Source organism: Pseudophryne corroboree, chromosome 9 (assembly GCF_028390025.1).
Source record: "Pseudophryne corroboree isolate aPseCor3 chromosome 9, aPseCor3.hap2, whole genome shotgun sequence".
NCBI lineage: Eukaryota > Metazoa > Chordata > Amphibia > Anura > Myobatrachidae > Pseudophryne > Pseudophryne corroboree.
In genome coordinates, this window is record NC_086452.1 from 434,562,183 (window position 1) to 434,584,253 (window position 22,071).

The window sequence follows — 22,071 nt, forward strand, 5'->3', positions numbered from 1 at the left end:
CACAAGGACTGAGACACCTTACCGCTGATAGAATTCAAGCAATTCGTGACATGACCCTGCCACAAACCCAGCAACAGATTAGAACGTTTTTAGGAATGTGTGGGTATTGCCGTAACTGGATCCAAGGTTTTTCCATACTGGCCCTACCTTTGCAGGAGATGGTCTCATCAAGCAAACCTGATCGGATTTCGCACACAGACGAATCTGAGATGGCATTTGAGAAACTTAAACAGTGCCTAACGCAGGCACCAGCATTAGTTATGCCAGATTATGGAAAACCCTTTGAGCTGTACGGAACAGAGAGTGCTGGGTGCGCAGCAGGTGTCTTAACCCAGAAGCATGGTGATGCCAGCAGGCCGGTAGCCTACTATAGCGCTCAGCTAGATACGGTAGCGCGATCCCTCCCCACATGCTTGCGAAGTGTTGCAGCGATAGCATTGCTAGTAAGTAAAAGCGAAGATGTAGTGCTAGGACACAACCTCACAATTCATACACCACATGCAGTATCAGCCTTACTGAATTCGGCCCAAACCAGACACGTCTCATCAGCGCGGTTTACAAGATGGGAATTGGCATTGATGGCCCCCGTAAACATCACCATAAGGAGATGCAGCGCATTAAATCCTGCAACGTATCTCCAAGGTGTGCCTGGACAGGCACAAAGGGTGTAGGATGAGAGTGATGGTGAAGGAGGATTTAATACAGGGGATGACACGCATGATTGTATGGAATATTTGACCCAAAATTTCACGGCAAGGCCTGACATCAGTGACAACCCACTGGAAGATGTAGATTTTACTTTCTACACTGATGGTAGTTGTCACAGACAGACGGACTCGGGAGACTTGTGTACTGGATACGCAGTCGTAGATGGCCAAGGTACCATAGAAGCGGAACCCTTAGGCCCACCACACTCAGCACAAGTTGCTGAACTGGTTGCTCTAACCAGAGCATGCGAATTGGCTAAGGGCAAGTCAGCCAATATTTACACAGATTCTAGGTACGCCTTCGGAGTAGTCCATGATTTCGGGGCCCTATGGCGCCTCAGGAATTTCATGACGGCAGCTGGCACACCCGTAGCGCATGCAGCCCACATCAAAAGACTTCTAACAGCGATACAGGAACCCGACAGAGTGGCTGTTATCAAGTGTAAAGCTCACACATATAGCCAAGACCCGGTATCACTTGGTAACAGCCGAGCAGACGAAGCTGCTAAATCAGCAGCTAGTACCCCCATACAGACAGACACCACACAACTGATGGTATTTAATACTGTAAACTCACAGAAATTGTGTGAAATGCAAAACTTGTGTTCCCCACAGGAAAAGGCAGTTTGGAGGTCAAAAGGATATGGCCAGGGGTCCTCAGGACTCTGGACAGATGGACAGGGTAAGCCAGTGGCACCCAGAGCATACCTTCCAAGTATAGCGGAAGCGGCACATGGGCTGACTCATCTAGGCAAAGAAGGAATGTGTAAATTGGTAAGAGCTTATTGGTGCGCCCCAGGATTTTCTTCCCATGCGGGTAAAAGAGCGATGACATGTCTGACCTGCTTGAGGAAGAATATCGGAAAGGCAATACCAACAGAACCATCCCATATCCCTCCGACAGATGGCCCTTTTCAGGTAATACAAATTGATTTCATACAATTGCCACCTTGTAGAAATTTAAAGTATGTATTGGTCTGTATTGATGTGTTCTCAAATTGGGTTGAAGCATTTCCCGCGGCCACAAATACCGCTGTGTTTACTGCAAAGATAATTGTGCAGGAATTTGTGTGTAGGTACGGTATCCCTAGAATAATTGAAAGCGATAGGGGTACCCATTTCACAGGTGAAGTCTTTCAAACAATGTGTAAGTTGATGGGAATTAATAGTAAGCTGCACACTCCGTACCGCCCCCAGGCGAGTGCGAAGGTGGAAAGAGTAAACAGCACTATTAAAAATAAATTGAGCAAGGTAATGACTGAAACAGGACTGTTATGGCCTGAAGCTTTGCCAATCGTATTATACAGCATCAGAACCACTCCCAGGTCCCCTCTTAATCTGTCTCCTTTTGAAATTCTGTTTGGTCGACAACCCCATGTTATCATTAACCCCCAGGATGATTTGAAATGTAACAATGAAGTAACCGTAAAGTACTTGGTTAAGATGAGTAAGCAATTGAGGAATCAGAATGATAATCTAAAGTTGGTGATTCCTGATTTGCCAGACAATAATTGTCATGACATTGAACCTGGGGATTATGTAATGATACGGAATTTTCTACGCTCAGGTTGCCTCATTGACAGATGGGAAGGACCATATCAAGTCTTATTGACCAGCACAACTGCATTGAAGGTCGCCGAGAGGGAGACTTGGGTCCATTCGTCTCATTGTAAAAAGGTTGCTGACCCAGAGAGGTCCCGTGATAAAGAACAGACGGTAGAGGTTGTATCACTAGAGTGTCTGTTCGGGGAGGATTGAGACGACACCTGAGCGCTGAGAATAATAAGATCGGAGGCGTTTGTCGAGCCAGATTTCTTTTTCCCATTTGTTATTTTCTCCAGTTCCCACCTCCCTCCTATTTCCTTTCCCCCTTCTTATTTTTCTCCTTTTACTCCTCTAAGATGGACTTGCCCCAAGAGACTGTGATCCGGATTTTCCTGTTGACCATGATGTTGACCAGAGCAGTCTGTTTCGGTGAAAGTACCATGGAGGTCGAGAAAGGATCGGGAATGGGTTTTGATGACCAGGATGGAGGCATGGTTTTCCAAGAGCAACATAATCACCGAGTAAAGGCGAGTATCAGAAAACGATCTGGTAGCATTGACAATAGAAGGAATTGTGAAGGATTGTTAGCTGAAGAGAACTGCATCTGTAGGCATTGTGACAATATAGTTGAGGATGGGTGCATCAAGAAATGTCAGTCCAGTTTTAATGTCCACATGGACCGGCATCCATTGAGTGACTATCACTCCTTAGTAGGTAAGGTGTTAAATCAGACAGACTGTTGGGTATGCTCTCAAGTACCTCAAGGTCATAGCAAATCAGGACTAGTACCATTCCCTTTAACTGTAGGAGAGGTACTTGAGTTAAGTGGTGGGAGGCCGGTGGACAAGAGGTTTAATATCTCTAGTCCTCCTAGTTTGAAGCTCCACCAATATCATGTGGATAGGTCCTTAGTGTGCTTTAACGTTTCCAATCCCCGAAAGCCGGGAAATTGGGAAGTGTCATGGAGTAATCAAACCATGACCTTTTCATACAGAGCCGACAGAATGCCCATAGACACAGAACTTATACGCCAGATAGCAGATCATGGTAAATATTTCCGGTATAGGTACACTCTAGGAAGTAGGACCATGCGAGTTGGAGAAGTATCACCAGGATACTGTGCACATATCGTACAACCTGATACGTGTACTAGACAGATGGGAGAGTTAGGGTTAGGAGATTTCACATGGAAAATTTGTAACATGGTAATGTCATACTCTGTCCCATATGTTCTCCCCGATGATGCATATTTCATATGCGGGAGAAAGGCGTATAAGTGGCTGGCCCCAAACTCAGAGGGATTGTGTTATATTGGAAAAGTACTGCCTGAAGTAATGACTGTAACCCATAACAAAATGAAAGATATTCACCGCAGTGCCCAAGCTCCTTATACTCACACTCATTACGAGCACATCGTTAAAAGGCACCTGATAGAGAGGACAGAGCACTCGGCCTCTGATCTGATCCATGAATCCACCGGGATTCAATTCCTACTCGCGTTAGATATCACTCGTACTGCCCGAGGAGTGATAAATTATAAATATATATCTGCGCTTGCAAATTTATTAGACCATATCACCGAAATGTATGACAACACATTCAGGTATACTGGGAAAGAGTTACAAGCCTACAAAACAGAACTGGTTCAGCATAGGATGATTCTCAATTACCTCACAGCTGTGACAGGCGGGTATTGTGTTACCCTAGCAACTCAATATGGAATAAAGTGCTGCACGTATATCACAAACAGCACAGAGGACCCAGCCGAGGTCATAGACCAAAAGATGGATGACATTTTACAATTAAAGTGGGAGTTTCGAAGGAAACACAATCTCACACTCGCTGCTGTGGGTAATGAGCTGACCAGTTGGGTGTCATGGTTGAACCCACGAAATTGGTTCTCTGGTTTAGGAGAATGGGCCCAAGGTATTATTATGAATGTAGGGAAATTTCTCTTGTGTATTCTGGGTGTCGTCATATTGGTTGGCCTGATATTTAGATGCGTTCGGACTTTAACGAAGTGTAAAGGTAGTACCAGAGTGATGAGTCTGAGGAGCGAGGACACTGTAATAACAACAACTAATTTGATTTATGACCCAACGATAGAGACAATGTTGTGATGAAAATGTGATTCCACGGTCCGTTTCTTTCACCCGTTTCTCCTTTGTTCTCCTCCAAGGTACAAAGACATCCGCGTGGAAGAAGAATTTGACAACCTCTTTTATACAGACCATTGATGAACTATGCTACAAGCCCCAATTTCCCTAGTGACTTAAATTTTTACGATAGCCCAATACTTTAGAGACTGTAACTTTATGGACAATGGAACAACTTTTGCTCGATATTTATAGCAAAAGCACCGAGAGACATCAGACAACACGTACATCAAGACAAGACATCAGACAAGGCCTCAATCAGCAACTGTTTATTTAAACTCACATAGTTTACGACTGCATTTATAACGATTGTTTCTTATCTTCATCTCTACAACCTCCAGGTAATGACACACATAGTCGAAAGGGAATATAGACACATATATCAGCATTCACATGTCCCCCCCTTTCATGTATCATCAACTAAATGTGCTCCCCATTTGTTGCAACCAAAAGCCGAAAAGAGCTCAGTAGAGTTTGACAGCCCATCCACAGATCCCTGACACGGGATAAGAAGGATTCAAATGTATACTTCGCAATACCTCGAAGCTTGATTTAAAACACGTACGGCACGATGATACATGACCCCTCAAACATGGATTCATACACACATGCTTTTACTATTTCACTAGGTCATACCTTTTTCCCACCTTCTCCTCTCCTCCCTTTTCCCAATCATAAAATGGTATTTACATGATGACATATATTTTTCTTTTTTGAACTGTTTTAGGAAGTGGCAGTTATTGATGACTGCCAAAGGGTGGACTGTCAAAGTCGGAAAAATATCATGCTGCACGTTGCCATATATTCACCTCATGCGCTTGCCCGCTGCACGTGCACATTCTCTCCCGTGCGTGCGGATACTCGCAGCTGCGTAATGGAGCTTCTACGGCCGTGCGCATTGGCGCGTGGTATGTGCATTTACGGTAGAGTTTGTGTGCGTCTAGCGGGCGACTCAATCGTTACATAGTAAATCCAAATAGTATGTTTTATAGATAATGTTCCCCTTAATAATAACTGTAAGTTTGTTTATTGTAACTGGTCCCTGGACAGAGGAATTCCTCTTTGCATGATACGAAGGGTCAGACAGGGTTTGAGCAGTGGTGTTTGGTACCTAACTAAAGAACATTTTATTAGAAACAATCCGGTGCTGGTTAGGTAAAGATTAATCGCTCCTGCGTATAGTTATGTCTATTAGTAGTTTCTGGACATTTACTATATTTGCGGTTCATTATCCATGCGGCGGGAATTCTGAGATTCCCTCCCACCTGAGCAGTTTGATATAGTCACAGCCCACCTGTTCAAACTAACCTATGACCTTTTGTTATGATGCGAGGAGACATTCCTGTGTCCAATGAACAATAAGATTGTAGGGCCCTTTGTAGTACACTGTATGTTGTGTATATAAGGGTCACTGTCCCCAGACCGGCCAGTACTCTCTCTCATCAACATTTATCTCTGATAATTGGAGGACTGGATCCGGTTGCGCTAGCGAGTGTTCCCCGTATGGTATGTTTCTCTGTGGCCACTTTGTTACCCGTTTTAATGTTAGCCATTCATTCTTAGTCTATGTATTTGTGTTTGCGATCGTTCACTGTTGTGTATATTTCTGTTTAGTCATTCTGTTAGATATTTATGTTAGCCTGTAGTGTATGAACTCTTAACTGTTTTTCTTCCCTTTTACTTAGCTAAATATTGTTAGTAAAGGTGTTGGAACCTTAGCAAGGTATTGTGTGTATATTACATTGCTGAGGGTAATCGGAGCGTTTCAATCGCTCAAACAGCTAGCTTACAGACCAAGGTTAAACAGTTATATCATTGTAGTATCTCAACACTAAGAATTACAGTATAAGCATACTCTGTGTAAGGTTAAAAAGGTTATTATCTGTGTGTACGCTCGCTGTGTGTATCCAGTACTCACAGCGCAGCATGTGTACGTAACTTGCGTACCACGTGCGAGGTCTTTGTACGCAAATAGCGTACGAAGTGCGTAGCACGTGCACGAGGGACAGCGGCCATTACGGCTTCACGATATTAGTAAATAGCTTGTGTTCTAAGGTAAACAATCAGCTTTATCAAAGGTTAACAGGAAAACCCAGAACGCAGTCTCTTGGGGTAAGTCCATCTTGTTAAGGGAAGAGAAAGGAAACAAGAAGGGGGGAGGAAAGGAGGGTAATGGGAGATGGAGAAAAATAAAAAAAAGGAAAAAGAAAACTGGTGCGACAACCGCCTCTGGTCTTGTTGTTCTCCGCGCTCAGGTGCCGTGACAACAGTCCTGCCTCTCAGCCTTCCCGGAACAGACACTCCAGTGATACGATGTTCTCTCCGGGTCAGCGACCTTTCTGTAGGAAACATAAATCTGTTTAACTGTTGTGTATTATCAGTTGTGTGATCTAAACCATCCATGGAAAAATGAAAAAGAGAGAGAAAATAATAAAAAGAAAATTTGTCTGATTAGCGTTCACCATCAGGCTGTCACACCATCATGTCTATCGGTATCTATGCACAGTCTCCCTTCACCAGTATTTCCACTCTCCACCCTTTGTGCATGGCCAGGCACAGTGATGCTGGTGAGATATACTGGGTTTGGGCAGACCTCTGAAAAGACCGAGTAGACATGTGACGTTTGAGCTGTAAATCTGTCGGTGAACGTCAGAGATGAAGAGGAAATTTTTGAAGACAAATCACAGAGTTTACATGGCCGCCACTGTATCTACAAGGAATGATCTACCAGCTACATCAACTGTGACCTCAGGTTCATTACCAAGGCTAGCAATCAACTTCACTGGCTGCAGACTATAGGCGTGGCCCAACCCCTATTGTATATTGTGACCCTCCCGCAGCGCGCTGGCAGCTACAATGTGAGGGGGGTGGTAACTGAGAATTTTCGGAGGCCTGCCAGTCTCTCCTAGGTGGATACCTCCTTGTTTCCCCTGCGTGTGGCTCATAATTTTTCCTATGTGATCCCTGATCCCAATTACGTGTATTATAACTTTGCTCGTGTTCTTGTCTAGGGGGTCTGACTTTTTGTGTGCTGGCATAATGCCCTTCCCTTTTACACAGATAACAAACTCTTGGCTTTCTCCATGAGTCAGAGGTCTGGGGTTTTGGCTGATGGGGCTTTGCTGTAAGAGCCTGTATACTTACTGTCATCAGCCTTATCCCCTGTTCCTCCCTGTGCGTAATGATGTTCCTATCATGCTCGACAGCGGACTCTCTCAATGCAGCCACCGAGATACCTCTCCAGTTTGGTAGAGAGGTCTGTACCCTTGTTCTCAACGTTTCTTTTAACCCGTCCATTAATACTGACACAGCTACCTCCCTGTGATGTACATTTTCCTTAATGTCCTCGACCCCAGTGTATCTAGCCATTTCCTGCAGTGCTCGATGGAAATATTCAGATGCCGTTTCACCTTCTTTTTGTCTTATGGAAAAGATTTTATTCCATTTGACAACAATAGGGAAATATACTCCTAATTGCAGATTGATCTGTCGTACATTTTCCTGATTGTACTCATCAGTGAGAGGTACTTCTGCGTCTAATTTACAATCAGTAATGAATTTTGCGGGGTCAATATTGGAGGGTAAACATGCCCGTAGCACTGTTCGCCAATCTGTGTTTGTGGGTTCGGTGGCGTTACCTAATTCTTTAATAAACCTCTGGCATGCGACTAGATCCTTTCTGGGATCGGGAAATTCAGACATAATTGTCCTCAATTCTGTCCGGGACCAGGGACAATGCATAGCAATGTTTCTGATGGGAGTGATTCCCTGAGCGTCAGTCCTCCCATTGGGGACTGCGATCACCCTGACAGGATTTAGTTCAATTACATCATTTTGAGTCAACTCTACAACCAGAGGTGCTATTGTCTCTGCATAATGTACGGTACCGTACTTACCTGTGGACACGACCTCACCTGTCCCTCTGCTAGGGGCCTTTACTACTGCTCTTACTGGTTGGGCCGTGCCCACCTGGGTGTCTTGTATGGTAGCTGCTAGGGAGAGTGCTGATATCGTGCTGGGCTCATCTTCTTGCTCGCAGTCCTGAGGGAAGTTTAAAATGGGATACAACTTGCACGGGTTAGCATTAGTACATTTATCAACTTTACTCTTATCATATACCAGTATGCCATTGTCTGTAGCCACTTTCTCCCCTATAATATACGGTGGTGGTGGTGCGGTTGCCATCAGTTTCCTGCTAGGTTTGGAACCGGCTGCGTGAGCTAGTTCCCTCTGCATATCGCCCTCTTGCTGTCATAAATTTAAGCAGTTTGTGTGTCTGACCCTTTGCTTTTGGGATTTTATCAGACATATCCTAACCCTTAAATTCTGCAATACCTCTGGTTCAAAACTACCTATCCCAGGAAATGATGCTTTATCCCCCACAGTCATTCGTGTCCATTCATCACAAAAGGTCTCAGTGTGGGGACCATACTTCCCCCACATTACCAACCGAGCTGAACCCCTCGGTCTCAATTCTGTTGTCTGAACCCTGACTGAGGAACGTCCCTGTGTTGTGCACTTGGCTCTCATTGTGGACCCTTTTAACATGGGGAAAACTTCCTAAAATACTCCAAACACAGTAACGATGGAAGTCCTCAAAGTTCTTCCACTAACTTCTTCTGCTCCGAGTAGCACGGATCCGCCCCTTTTAGCAGACACGTGTAGCCAATGCAGGCCCTACTTTGGCCTATATCCCCTGGCCCTTTAGGAGTAACTTACCGTACCCAGTGAATATCTGCCTAAAAGACAATTTTTACACAAATCACGCTTGCATGTGCTCTACACAACGCGTATGATGACGAGATTTACGCACAACTATGCAAAACTTCATATCACGTATTGCTCACACAACCGTGCGGTCCAATCGTACCGCTTATAGACACTTGCTATCTATAAGTTGTAGGATCACTGGAGTCTTCACACTGTGCTCCAAAACAGCCGGAGTGTAATACCAAGAAAACAACAACTTCACACTCCGTTGCACGTATTCACCTAGACCGTGCTCACCAAGTTCACTGAGTTCACTGAGTTCACCAAGCGGGGTTCAATACATTCACACCTTTTACAGCCCACACTAACACTCTATAGTTTTCTGATCAGAAAAATATCCTTTCCTGTTGACTGATAGCTTCCCCCAGAGGTAATACAGTAAAAAAGGTTTTATTTAAACTAAATCTTGGACACTGAGCAATTTGTGCTATTATCCTAATACTAAACAATGCTATTGTGTAATTTGTACTTAGCGGCCGTACCCTTACGCACGTTGCGTAGACACGCGACCGTGCGTATGTCTTTACGTTGCATACGCAGTCCCGTACTTTATCCGAGACATGTGTACAAAGACCGTACGTCCGCAGTAGTACAAATCCCACACTTCTATAAATGTAAGCGATATTACCTATAATCATTTACTTAACACAACACAGTATCTTTCTGTATAAACCTGTTTAACTAGGCAAGACTGTATTTGTGTTTTACGTTTACTTCCTTAATATCTAGTCTATGTTTTAACTAAATAGCAACAAATTTCTCAGTACAGGTCAAAATTAATCTAATAATCACTACTTATGGCAACAATGCGAGCAGGTATACAAAGTACAAAGTACAGGTGTATGCGTGTTGTGTGTGCATTTGGCGCCAAACAGAAATTCACAGACTTTTAAAATAGCTTTGCGTATTTACCTTACGGATCCCACCAGCATCCCTACAAACCATGCAGAGCAGACGCTTATCTTATCAGCAATTGAGATAGGGTTTACCAGTGTATTCTACGACCAGGAAAAGGCTTACGTAGGATACCTGTCCGCCCTTTGCTGATAGATAAAGTCTGCTTTCACCTGCTAGGTTGTGGGTATGAGGAAAAAACGGACGTTGCCCCCAATTGATAATGTCGATATTATCTTAAAACATAAAGCTATACCTCTAAATACACTTTTACCATGGAGCCGCTGCTGCCGCCAGACTTAATACACACGCTACGCACTTCACACGCTATTTGCATACAGAGTCCCGTACCGTGTACGTACTTAGCGGCGTACAAACGCCGCGCTGGGAGTACAAAGTACACACAGCGCGCGCACACACTTTATGATAAACTTTAAACCTTATTCGTAATACAATGCAGTGATATTATTACACTCTAAACCAGTGGTTTTAAACCACTGTGCCGCGGCACACTGGTGTGCCGCCAGTGGCTTTCAGATGTGCCGCCAGAGATGCGCTGGCCGTCATCACGCTGGTGAACTTTGGCAGCGCAGCGTGACACATCGCCTGCCCACCCGCCCGCCGCAAGCCCGGCTGCCCGCCCGCCGCCGCCAGACAAGTGCTGCTCCCTACTGCTCCTCACTGCTAACAGCTGCATTAACCCCTGCCTGCCAGCCGCCAGCAAAGTGCTGCTCCCTGCTGCACCTCACTGCTCACGGCTGCATTAACCCCTGCCGGCTGACGCTGAGGGAGGGAGAGGCAAAAGGAAAAGTGATACTGAAACCTTACAGGTATGGTCCAGTGTATTTGTATTAATTTTACAGTAATAGCTGTGTGAACAGTGTGCAGAATTAATGTGGGGGCCTATATGTGTAATTACTGTGGGGGGCCCATGTGTGTAATTACTGTGTGTGTGTGTGGGGGGGATGTGTAATTACTGTGTGCGGGGGGGGGGGATGTGGGTGGGGACGATATGTGTAATTACTGTGGGGGGACAATATGTGCAATTAATGTGGGGGGGGGGCAATATGTGTAATTACTGTGGGGACCAACGTGTGTTTTAATTCCCCATGTGGGCCAAAGTGTGTTGTTGTTTTTTTGTTGTTGTTTTTTTTGGGGGGGGGGTTGTCCGTGGGGTACTGATGGTGTGCCTTGGCAATTTTAGAATTTTGTTCGGCGTGCCCCGAATTGAAAAAGGTTGAAAATCACTGCTCTAAACCTTGTGCCGCAAAGCACTGTAATGATGTTACACCTTAAACCTTACGCAGTGCTGACGGTATAAAGTACCCGCAGTGCGTACACACCTTATCAATACACTCTTAAACCTTATACAGTTAAATACACTTTAAACCCTAGCAGGGAAATGAGGACACAACACCGGTTTGTAGTTAACCGCTGGGTTCTAACACCACAGTGGATTATTTGAAAGGGGATAACAATACAAGTTATACACTGCAAGGCTAACAAGATAAATCTACAACAGAATAATGGCTACAGTCAATGTACATACGTGAGAATATTCGCTTGCGCAACCTGGACCAGTCCTCCGCTCATCAGGTAGATAGCGTTCAGAGTCTTCTGACCGGCCAGGCAACAACAGGCTTTTTATACACTACTTCCATAAACAATACAATGGTTACTGTAATCCCTTTGTTCATTGGACACAGAGATGCATCTTTACATTACAGGAGAGGTCATAGGTTGATTTGAAAAGGTGGGCGATGTCTTTCCCAACTGCTCTTGTGGGTGGTCTCCTCTGGATTCCCGCCGCATACATAATATACAGTAAATACAGTTTATATCTATATTCTACTTCTGCACATAACTATACGCAGGAACATGCGATCTTTCTCTAACCAACACCGGAATGTTACCCTTAAAATACCCTACAGCTAGATACTAGACATCACCTTATAACCTTAGTCTGTCCCTTCCTATCATGCAAAGGTGAATCCCTCAGTCCTGGAATCATTTAAACTGTTGATACTTGCTGATGTGGTGCAGGGGGGCTATGTGTACAATGTGCACTATTTGGGTTAAATATGTTATGTTCTGATAACCCTCTATGCGCTCACAAACTCCGCCGTAAATACCCATACCACGCGCAGGATCGCGGGAGCGATCATACGCAAATTGCGGATATGTGCACGCACGGCGGAACAAGTGAACGCGCAGCGGGCATGTGTGTGTGGTTAGTACATGATGTATGCATTACAATATTTTTCGACTTTGACACCCCCCCACACACCCCTCCAGAACAGCATACAGGACACTGTGCCCCCACAACTACCTCACAGTGACAGCAGGCAAGCACCACGTACTGCCCCTGCAGTACAAATAGCACTGCAGGGCTGACTCACCACCCTCCTCATCCTCATGGTATACCCACATGGTACAAGCGCCATTGTGGTACTGCACAAGCGCCAATGGTACTGCACAAACAACACACACATCGTACAGATGCTGCTCCAATTCCCACCCCACACCCATAGTACAGATGGCACTGCACCCTGACTGCAGACCTGCACCGCGCCCTCCCCCCTAGTACAGTACAAGTGCACCTCCAATAACCCCCAATACATTTGGCACCTGCGATCCCCCACAGTTCCACCAGCACACACAGCCCAGCGCAACTCCGATTACCACCACACCCCCACAGTTCATGCAGGTGGCACCGCACCGCTGCACAATCCCCTACCCCCTCTAGTACAATACAGACACACCTCTAACAACCCCTTACCCCCCACCCCAGTGTTTTAGATAGATAGATAGATTAATAAATTTAACATGTAGGCAGACACTGTCCGCCTACTTTTGTGACCTCACAACCTGATGAGAGCTTACCGGTTCCTTGCTGTGTGAGGCCATCTAAATACATTTATAGGCACTGTGTGTAAGGGTCTCCACCTGAAGTAATGTCTATAAGTTGCTCTAAACGGCATTATGTGTATAAGTGCTGTACTTGGCGTAATGCGTGTAAGGGGCTCTACTTGGTGTAATGCGTGAAAGGGGCTTTACCTGGCTTAATGTGCATAAGGGGCTGTAAATGGCGTAAAGAGTATAAGGACTGTACCTGGTGTAATGTGACAGAGATGTCAGCAACTATGTATCACTTTGTGTGTCTGCTTATGGTAGTTGTATTGTAACTTGTGTTAAAAACTTATCTATTTGTTACCTTCAATAAAGGTAAATTAATTCAGCTGTAATGCAGTAGTTCAACAGTTCAGTCCTGTTCCCTAGATAACTGAAAACCTGTCAATAGTATAAAAAAGAATATTGAAATATATTTACTTTTTTTTAATTCAAACATGCAAAGTAGGCAGACACTGTCCGTCTACTTCTGTGACATCACAAGTTGGAGAGAAGTTGGCTGGTTTCATGAAAAAGTTGTCTGGGTGGTTGGTTGGATGAAAAAGTTGGTTAGGTGTGTGGGGCAGCGTTTTAGTTGGTCAGACAAGTTGGACGGTTGGTCAGTTGGATGGTTGGAGGAAAGAGATCTGATGTATAGCTAGCATAGTTACAACTCTGGATGCACACCCATGACATGCCCATGAACACTTCTCTACTGTGCGTATGCCCTTTTGCTTCCCAGTTGTCATCCAGTAATGTCCAGTCTGCAGTGTGTGAAAGAACTATCTCTTCTTATGTGGCCACACACAGAGACAAGTCTTGAACTGCTCGATTGAGGGCTTGAACCTGGATCCCATATTCTCGGGTTTGACCAGTGACGATGTCAGAAATATCTGTAGAGTGGCGATTAAATATTTATTATCGCATTGTACGATCTTCACCTTTAGCAAGCTGCCTTTTCTTTGAAACTAGATTTGCTTAAGGATACTCAGATGCCCCCAGGGATTAAACTCCAAACAATAAAGAAATAACACAAGATATAGGGAATGATTAGGTTCGCAAAATTGGTGTAATGAGCAGCCTTGGACACTACCACTTCCAGGAACATCACCACGTTCCAGAATTTCCATGCATAACTCAGAAAATAAGGAGACCATCCAGGGCGCTACACAATAATAAATAAAAGAAGAAGAAGAAGAAGAAGAAAAAGAAGAGGAAATCATACATCCCTTTTGTTAAGTATGGTCCCAGTTCTCCAAAGCTGTATTTATGGACGTTTCTTCTCCTCTTAGTCCTCTGTTTCTTCCTTCATTATCTCATAAACAAATGGGACGAAAAAAAGGAAAAGCATGTATAGGACAGTCTTTACATTTATAATGTCTATAAGATCCTCATATTGTTTGTAGAATGTAGAAATGGTGAAGGACAGCATACCCTAACTCGCATTTCCTACAGAAGTACACAGCCTATCACAGTTTCTTTAGAAAGCCCGTACCAAATCACCATATGACACCTCTCGCCTACTCCGAATATTCCAAGATTTGAGATAAGCGTACCACACCCACTGTTAGTGCAGAGCAGGGTCAAACATATAAAGGTTTCTTTTGTCCAACAAATTGTTTTCAGAAAGTATAAAGTGTACCCCACTCAGTTATACTTATAAGCATATAGCGGCTTCTTTTCTAATCCACTATTCAACACATTTATGGATGAACAACTCCGTCCTCATAGTGTATGCCAAAAAATACCAGTCCAAGAATCCATTAAAAAATGTAGATTTATTAGATTAAAAAAAAAAACCTTACATATAGGGCAGGAGTAAAAGGTATAACAATGTGCGGAAGTAAAGAAAATAATAATTATCTTGTTTGTTAATACAGAACAGATGATTACCATACTGATGATGTTGGGGAGTGACGTTCAACAGCAGGTTCCAGATCTCTCTTTTACTCAAAGGTGGCGACCTTTTAAAACAGTTGAGTAAAAGACAGACCTTCTGGATCCATATGTTGAAGACATGTTGAAGACATTGCTTCCTGATGGCTAAAATGAAAATTATGACAATGGGGCTGATTCAGACCTGATCAGTGCTGTGTGTTTTCGCACAGCAGCGATCAGTTCTGAACTGCGCTGCCGCCGCAGTGCGCCGGCGCATGCAGACAGCCGACGACTATCGTAGCCCTGCGATCGCCTCAGCCTGATTGACACGCAGAGGCAGTCGCTGGGCGGGAGGGGACAGGCTGGCGGCATTTAGCCGCCGTTTAGGGGGCGCAGTCCGGGCAACGCAGGCATGCCTGGACTGTTGAGGGGGGCGGGCCGCGGTGGCTGTGTGATGTCACACACAGCCGCTGCGACCCGGGCAGTGACAAGTAACTCCCTGCCAGCGCGCAGAAGCTGCGCTGGCTGGGAGCTACTCCTGAAGTACAAAAGCATCGCTGCTGTGCAATGCTTTTGTACTTGTGCGATGGGGCACGGACTGTCATGCGGGGCGGGCTATCCCTGTGCTGGGCGTCCCCCCGCATGTCTGTGTGACTGATCGTAGATGTAAATTTAGCACATCTACCATCAGGTCTGAATTAGCCCCAATGTGCATTATGTGATGTTGTATATTTCATTATTTTTAGGAGGATTATATAATCTGAGTATTAAACATATAATTTGTTTTTTATTGTGTTGTAAATAAAGTTGTGATTGTTCTGACAATTGATGTTCATAGATGGAGCTGCATTTTATTTATTCATCCTAATAGTAGAGAATAATGAGACATGATTAATTATACTGTGGTTGAAAGTTTAATTTTAAAATAGACGTAAATTATATATTATTAAAGGGTCGAGCTAAATGTGAGCTACACCAAAATGGTGGATAAAGAATTAATGCAGTTCCGCTATTGATCATATATTATATGTTTGAATTGAACTGAATCATGATTACCTATATCATTTTTAATATGTATTCATAATATGTATTTTTTATATGGATATAAATGTATTATTATGTATAGTCGAAGCTGATTATGATGAAACGGTTTATAGTATGGTAATTTGGCTGACTGGGGATATATAAACCGAGGCGGTCTGAGTGAAGCCACACACCCTGATGAAGTCCTCGGTGACGAAACGTGGAGGTCGTGGTTTGGCAGACGCTGGACGTGGTGACATCATCATCCAGGTTCCAGAGTGCGAGAGATTCAAACCTGTGCACGCTGTTTGCGGCTGCGGTAGTTCCGAGACTTGCTGTCATCCAGAGACACGGGATCTGGGGATCTGGACTGTGAGGCCATTTCAAGTTAACCGTGATGTATGTGAGCATATATTGTTTTAGTAATGCTGCTGCTTATATTTTACTGTGTGTGCGCCCGCCATCTGTTCCCTTCACATGCTGTAATACTGAGACTATGGTTAAAGCTTATCGGAGGCTGAATTTACTAAGATGGAAGTTCTATTTAAGATGGAATGTTGCCCATAGCAACCAATCAGATTCTATTTCTCATTTACGTAGCACCTTCTAGAAGATAATACATGGAATCTGATTGGTTGCTATGGGCAACATCCCATCTTAAATAGAACTCCCATCTTAGTGAATTTACCCCTATGTATGTATGTATGTATGTATGTATGTATGTATGTGTGTATGTGTGTATATATATATATATATATATATATATATATATGTTAAATACATCTAAGAAACATATCCAAAATACGACCATATCTTACACAAGATATTATTGTAATAGTCTTCTTACCGGTCTTCCCAAACATAGGCTCTCACCACTACAATCCATTCTGAATGCAGCTGCGAGGCTAATCTTCCTCGCTAGACGTTAATCAACTGAAGATCCGCTCTGTCAGTCCCTCCATTGGTTACCGGTATTCTACCGTATTCAATATAAAATACTTTTACTTACATACAAGGCTGTTTACCAAACTGCACCAACATACATCTCCTCACTCATCCCAAGATATCTCCCTACCCGACCTCTCCGCTCTGCACAAGATCTGTATCTCTCATCCAGACGTATTACTTGTTCACACTCAAAATAACAGAAAACTCACCTCTTCAGACAAGCCTATCAAATTCCAGACCCACCCACATAACCTTCAATGCTTTCCTATCTAATTACATCCTCTCTGTACAGTCCACATAACATCACATATCTTGTCTTTCTTTACTCTCACACTCTCCTGACCCTTTGCCATACAACCCATTAAGAACCTAGCAATCTGGTGGACCATTATGCAATAGGTAGCTTCTATCCTTGTGTATCAATGCCTATTTCCCTATAGATTGTAAGCTTGCGAGCAGGGCCTTCCTACCTCTACGTATGTCTGTTTTTACCCAGTTTTGTTCTATTACTGTTCTAATTGTAAAGCGCAACGGAATATGCTGCGCTATATAAGAAACTGTTAATAAATATATATATATATACTATATATATCTATATATATATGTACAAAGTAGATGTTCCTGGTGACCGGTGCCACAAGACAATGACCCCCTCACCACAGAAACAGGCGGCACTCCACGGATTTGAAAGTAAAAAAATTCTTTATGCAACAAGCATCATGTAAAATCCAACGTTTCAACACCACGCTGGGTGTTTTTCTCAAGGATACATGGGTGAAAAACAATCATATGTGAGGTGTTCTTACCTTAAGTACTCTTCTAATGTCAGCACGGGCGCAGGTGCGGCGGGCGGGAGAGACGCCGGCGGCTCCGGCCACGGGCGGCTGGAAATGACGTCACCGTTGCTAGGCTACCAGGACGTGTCAGCGCCCGGCGCATCGCGTCATCGTGCTGCAAAGGAACAGAGTGTGAATTAAAACAAATGTAACAGTGTGAAATAATTAATAAGAGGAAACAAAATAACGTTTCCAAATAGTGTAAGTGGGTGAAGATTAAAAAATAACTGGACGATCGTGTGTGTGAGATGAAAGTTAACCAATAAAAAGTAATTATGTGGCGATACCCGTCTGTAACATCTTAATTATTCAATAAAGCATGATGTTTGGAAACATCAGCTGTATAGCTGCAATGCACACCTTAAATTAAGCATACTTGACTGTACTAAAGAGTGTGGTTAACTGCAGCAGAGACAAAGCATGGAAAAACAAAGGCATGTAATGAAACATATAGTTGTAAAAAAGGAAAGTGCAAGAACAAAGGCATGTACTGAACCAAAAGAATAAATTTAAAGAAACACACTCCATGCTAATTTTTCATTGAGTCCGTTAGGGGAAACTGAATTCAATGTTGAAATCCACCGCATTTCTCGTTGGGACAGCAACTTTTGTCTGTCACCACCACGGTTGGGCATAGGGACATGATCCACGATCTGATATTTTAAACTTGCAAGTGAATGTCCAACTGATTTAAAATGTCTGGCAACGGGTTGATCATTATCTTTGCCTTCAATGGCAGCTTTTATGGCTGATCGATGCAACGCCATACGTTCTTTAAAAGTCCTGATTGTTTGACCGACGTATAACAATCCGCACGGGCAGATGATAATGTATATAACGTATTGGGAACTACAGGTGAGATAATGATGTATCTTGTATTTTTTACCCGTGTGTGGATGTTGAAAATCTGACCCCGCAACCAGATAGTTGCATGTGGTGCATGAGGGGCATTTAAAGCAGCCTTTGCGGGTTGGTGTTCTAGTTTTAGGAGAGATGTCTGTGTGAACCAGAAAGTCCCGTAGATTACGACCCCGTTTATAACTGGCCATCACTGATTTGTTATGAAAACATGGCAATGCATGATCACTTTTAACAATCGGCCAGAGGGCACTGACAGCTCTGGGTATTACAGAACTGGCTGTAGTGAATTCTGTTACCAATGGGATCCTGTCAAATGATGTTTCATCCTTTTTCGGTTGTAATAGCGTTGCCCGCGGTTTCTTTAGCACCTCTGCTTTTTGTTGTAGTAATTGCTTATATGGATACCCTCGCGATCTAAATCGGTCTACCACCATTGTTAATGCTGGATCCAACTCGCTCTGGTTGCTTGTAATGCGGGCCACCCTTGTCATCTGGGATTTAGGCAAGCCAGCCTTCAAGGCTGGTGGGTGAAAGCTGGAATGCTGCAGGAGTGTGTTCCGGTCTGTTGATTTTTGATACACGGACGTCTGTAGATGACAGTTCTTGATGGTGATGTTGACATCTAAATACTGTATAGCTTCTCGGCTGTATTGGTAGGTAAACCGGATCGGTGAATCTACCAAATTGATTGAAATCAACAGATGTTTGAGGCTATCTTCACCTCCAATCCAAAAGATGATCAAATCGTCGATATAACGTTTGTATAGTAAAATTTTTGAACTGATTGTGACATCCGAAAAGAACAGCTCCTCTTCCTTGGCAAACATATACACATTAGCTAGTGAAGGGGCAATGCAAGACCCCATCGCACAGCCTGTTGATTGTTCATAATATTTCCCATTATGAATAAAGTAATTCCGCTGTAAGGTCAGTTGTAGCAAGTTGATGAACAGATCAATATCCATCAGTTGGAACATGTTGTGTTCAAGAAATCTTCTCATCTTATCCAGACCTTCCATGTGTGGAATCACTGAATAAAGGTTTTTTACATCCATGGTACACATGATGGTGTTAGCAGGCACAGTGTCCATGGTGTTCAGGATGTTTAACAGATCTGTGGTGTCCCGTAAGTGTGTGCATTGTTTGGTTACCAATGGTTGCACCATTCGATCCAAGAATTTTGAAATAGGATAATATAACGAGTCCCTCGCCGAGATGATGGGCCTGATGGGTGGTTTAACCATGTCCTTGTGAATTTTCGGTAAGGAGTAGATCACAGGGATCTTAGGATGTTTCTGTATGAGCCCTAATCTGCTCTTTTCATCTATCTTACCTTGTTTCTGAGCAGTGGCCAACAAGTTGTCCACTTCAAGTTTATAACGAGCCGTGGGATTCCCTGGCAGTTTTTTATACGTCATACTGTCAGCTAGTAGTTCATCGAGATCGGCGATGTATTGTGTTCTATCTTGGATAATGATCGCACCACCCTTGTCGGCTGGACGGATAGTAATTGAGGGATCTTGGGATAATGCTTTTAAAGCTTTTTGCTCCCCTGATGTCAGGTTGGAAAATATCCTCGGTTGTGCTTTTTCGTATTTGTCAACTGCACAATCAATTAATCTAGAGAAAGATTTGATAGACGCATTGGTACTTTGAGGGTCAAATGTAGAGGTGGACTTCGTGTGTGTGATTGCTTGAGGCCTGGTTGGCTGATGTTGAAAAAATTCACGGAGTCTGAGAGATCGTTCGAATCGATATTGTTCAGTGCGCCATTTGAAAGTGTCATGTTTATTGGTAGGGATAAATGAAAGTCCTTTGTTTAACAGACTTGTCTCGTCCGCGGTCAACAGTCGCGAAGATAAGTTGAATATTAAATCTACGTTTTCTTTTTTGTCTTGCTGCCGGCAGGAGGTTTTGTAGAGCCTCTGGTTCTGTTGCCCCCTTCTAGTGCGCTGGTGGAAGGACTGGCGTCTTTTGGAGTTTTGGACGCTGTTGTTAGAGCAGGTCTGTTTGGCGACCGTGCGTCGTCCGAGTCCTGGACTAAAAAATCGCTATCACTGTTATCCGAATCTTGTCTCTTCGGATTCTTATATTGTTTGTTTCTCCATGTCTGTCGTTTGTTGATGGGTCGCGGCTGATTGCCTTCAGAGCCATGTAGCCAGCGATAGACTTTATGTTCTTCGTAGTCCGCCAATACCACTGATAGTTTACTCTTCTTATATTGGATTAAATCACGTTTGTAGTTGGAAACTTGGACTTTTAATTTCTCCCATTTGGCTGCATATGTGATGTCATCTAGTAATGCTTTATTGGCTGTTTCATATATGGAGATGTTAGAACGGTATCTGCTCAATTCTTTCCCAGATTCTTCGATCACTAGGAGCATGAGATCCATGCTGCACTTATTTAAAATGGATGTCCATTTTATACAAAACTCCATGTTGCTGCGGCCAATGGTCGGGATATTTTTAACCCGAAATCCACGTGGTATCTTCCTTGCACGGTAATAGTCGGAGAGGGAGGTGCCGTGTAACAGATAATCTGTTTCCTTTTTCTTTAGACGTAGAAGATGGTGATATACATCATCTGCAGTGATGTTATCTTGATGTGTTAGGAAATCTTCTTTGAATAAAATAGCCGAAGCCTCGGCCTCTGTATAGCTGAGGACCCGGTCAGCGTCTGGTGTATTTGCAGCGATTGACCCTGCTGTTTCCATCATCATGTGTGCGTAATCACAGAACCACGAACGTCTCAGTGGTTAAAAACACGAACAAAATAATGTGCTTTAGAAAAAACTGCACAGAAATGATATAGGTAATCAAAGCAATAATTATAAAAACATCCAGCGGTGCCACACTTCTTTAGGGGAGATTGCACACCCCAATAATGCATGTGGTGGACGTAGTTGGCACTCAGGAACAGTTGCTGTTGTATAGACCGGGGTGCCCTCCTCAGTGGTATGTACAAAGTAGATGTTCCTGGTGACCGGTGCCACAAGACAATGACCCCCTCACCACAGAAACAGGCGGCACTCCACGGATTTGAAAGTAAAAAAATTCTTTATGCAACAAGCATCATGTAAAATCCAACGTTTCAACACCACGCTGGGTGTTTTTCTCAAGGATACATGGGTGAAAAACAATCATATGTGAGGTGTTCTTACCTTAAGTACTCTTCTAATGTCAGCACGGGCGCAGGTGCGGCGGGCGGGAGAGACGCCGGCGGCTCCGGCCACGGGCGGCTGGAAATGACGTCACCGTTGCTAGGCTACCAGGACGTGTCAGCGCCCGGCGCATCGCGTCATCGTGCTGCAAAGGAACAGAGTGTGAATTAAAACAAATGTAACAGTGTGAAATAATTAATAAGAGGAAACAAAACGTTATTTTGTTTCCTCTTATTAATTATTTCACACTGTTACATTTGTTTTAATTCACACTCTGTTCCTTTGCAGCACGATGACGCGATGCGCCGGGCGCTGACACGTCCTGGTAGCCTAGCAACGGTGACGTCATTTCCAGCCGCCCGTGGCCGGAGCCGCCGGCGTCTCTCCCGCCCGCCGCACCT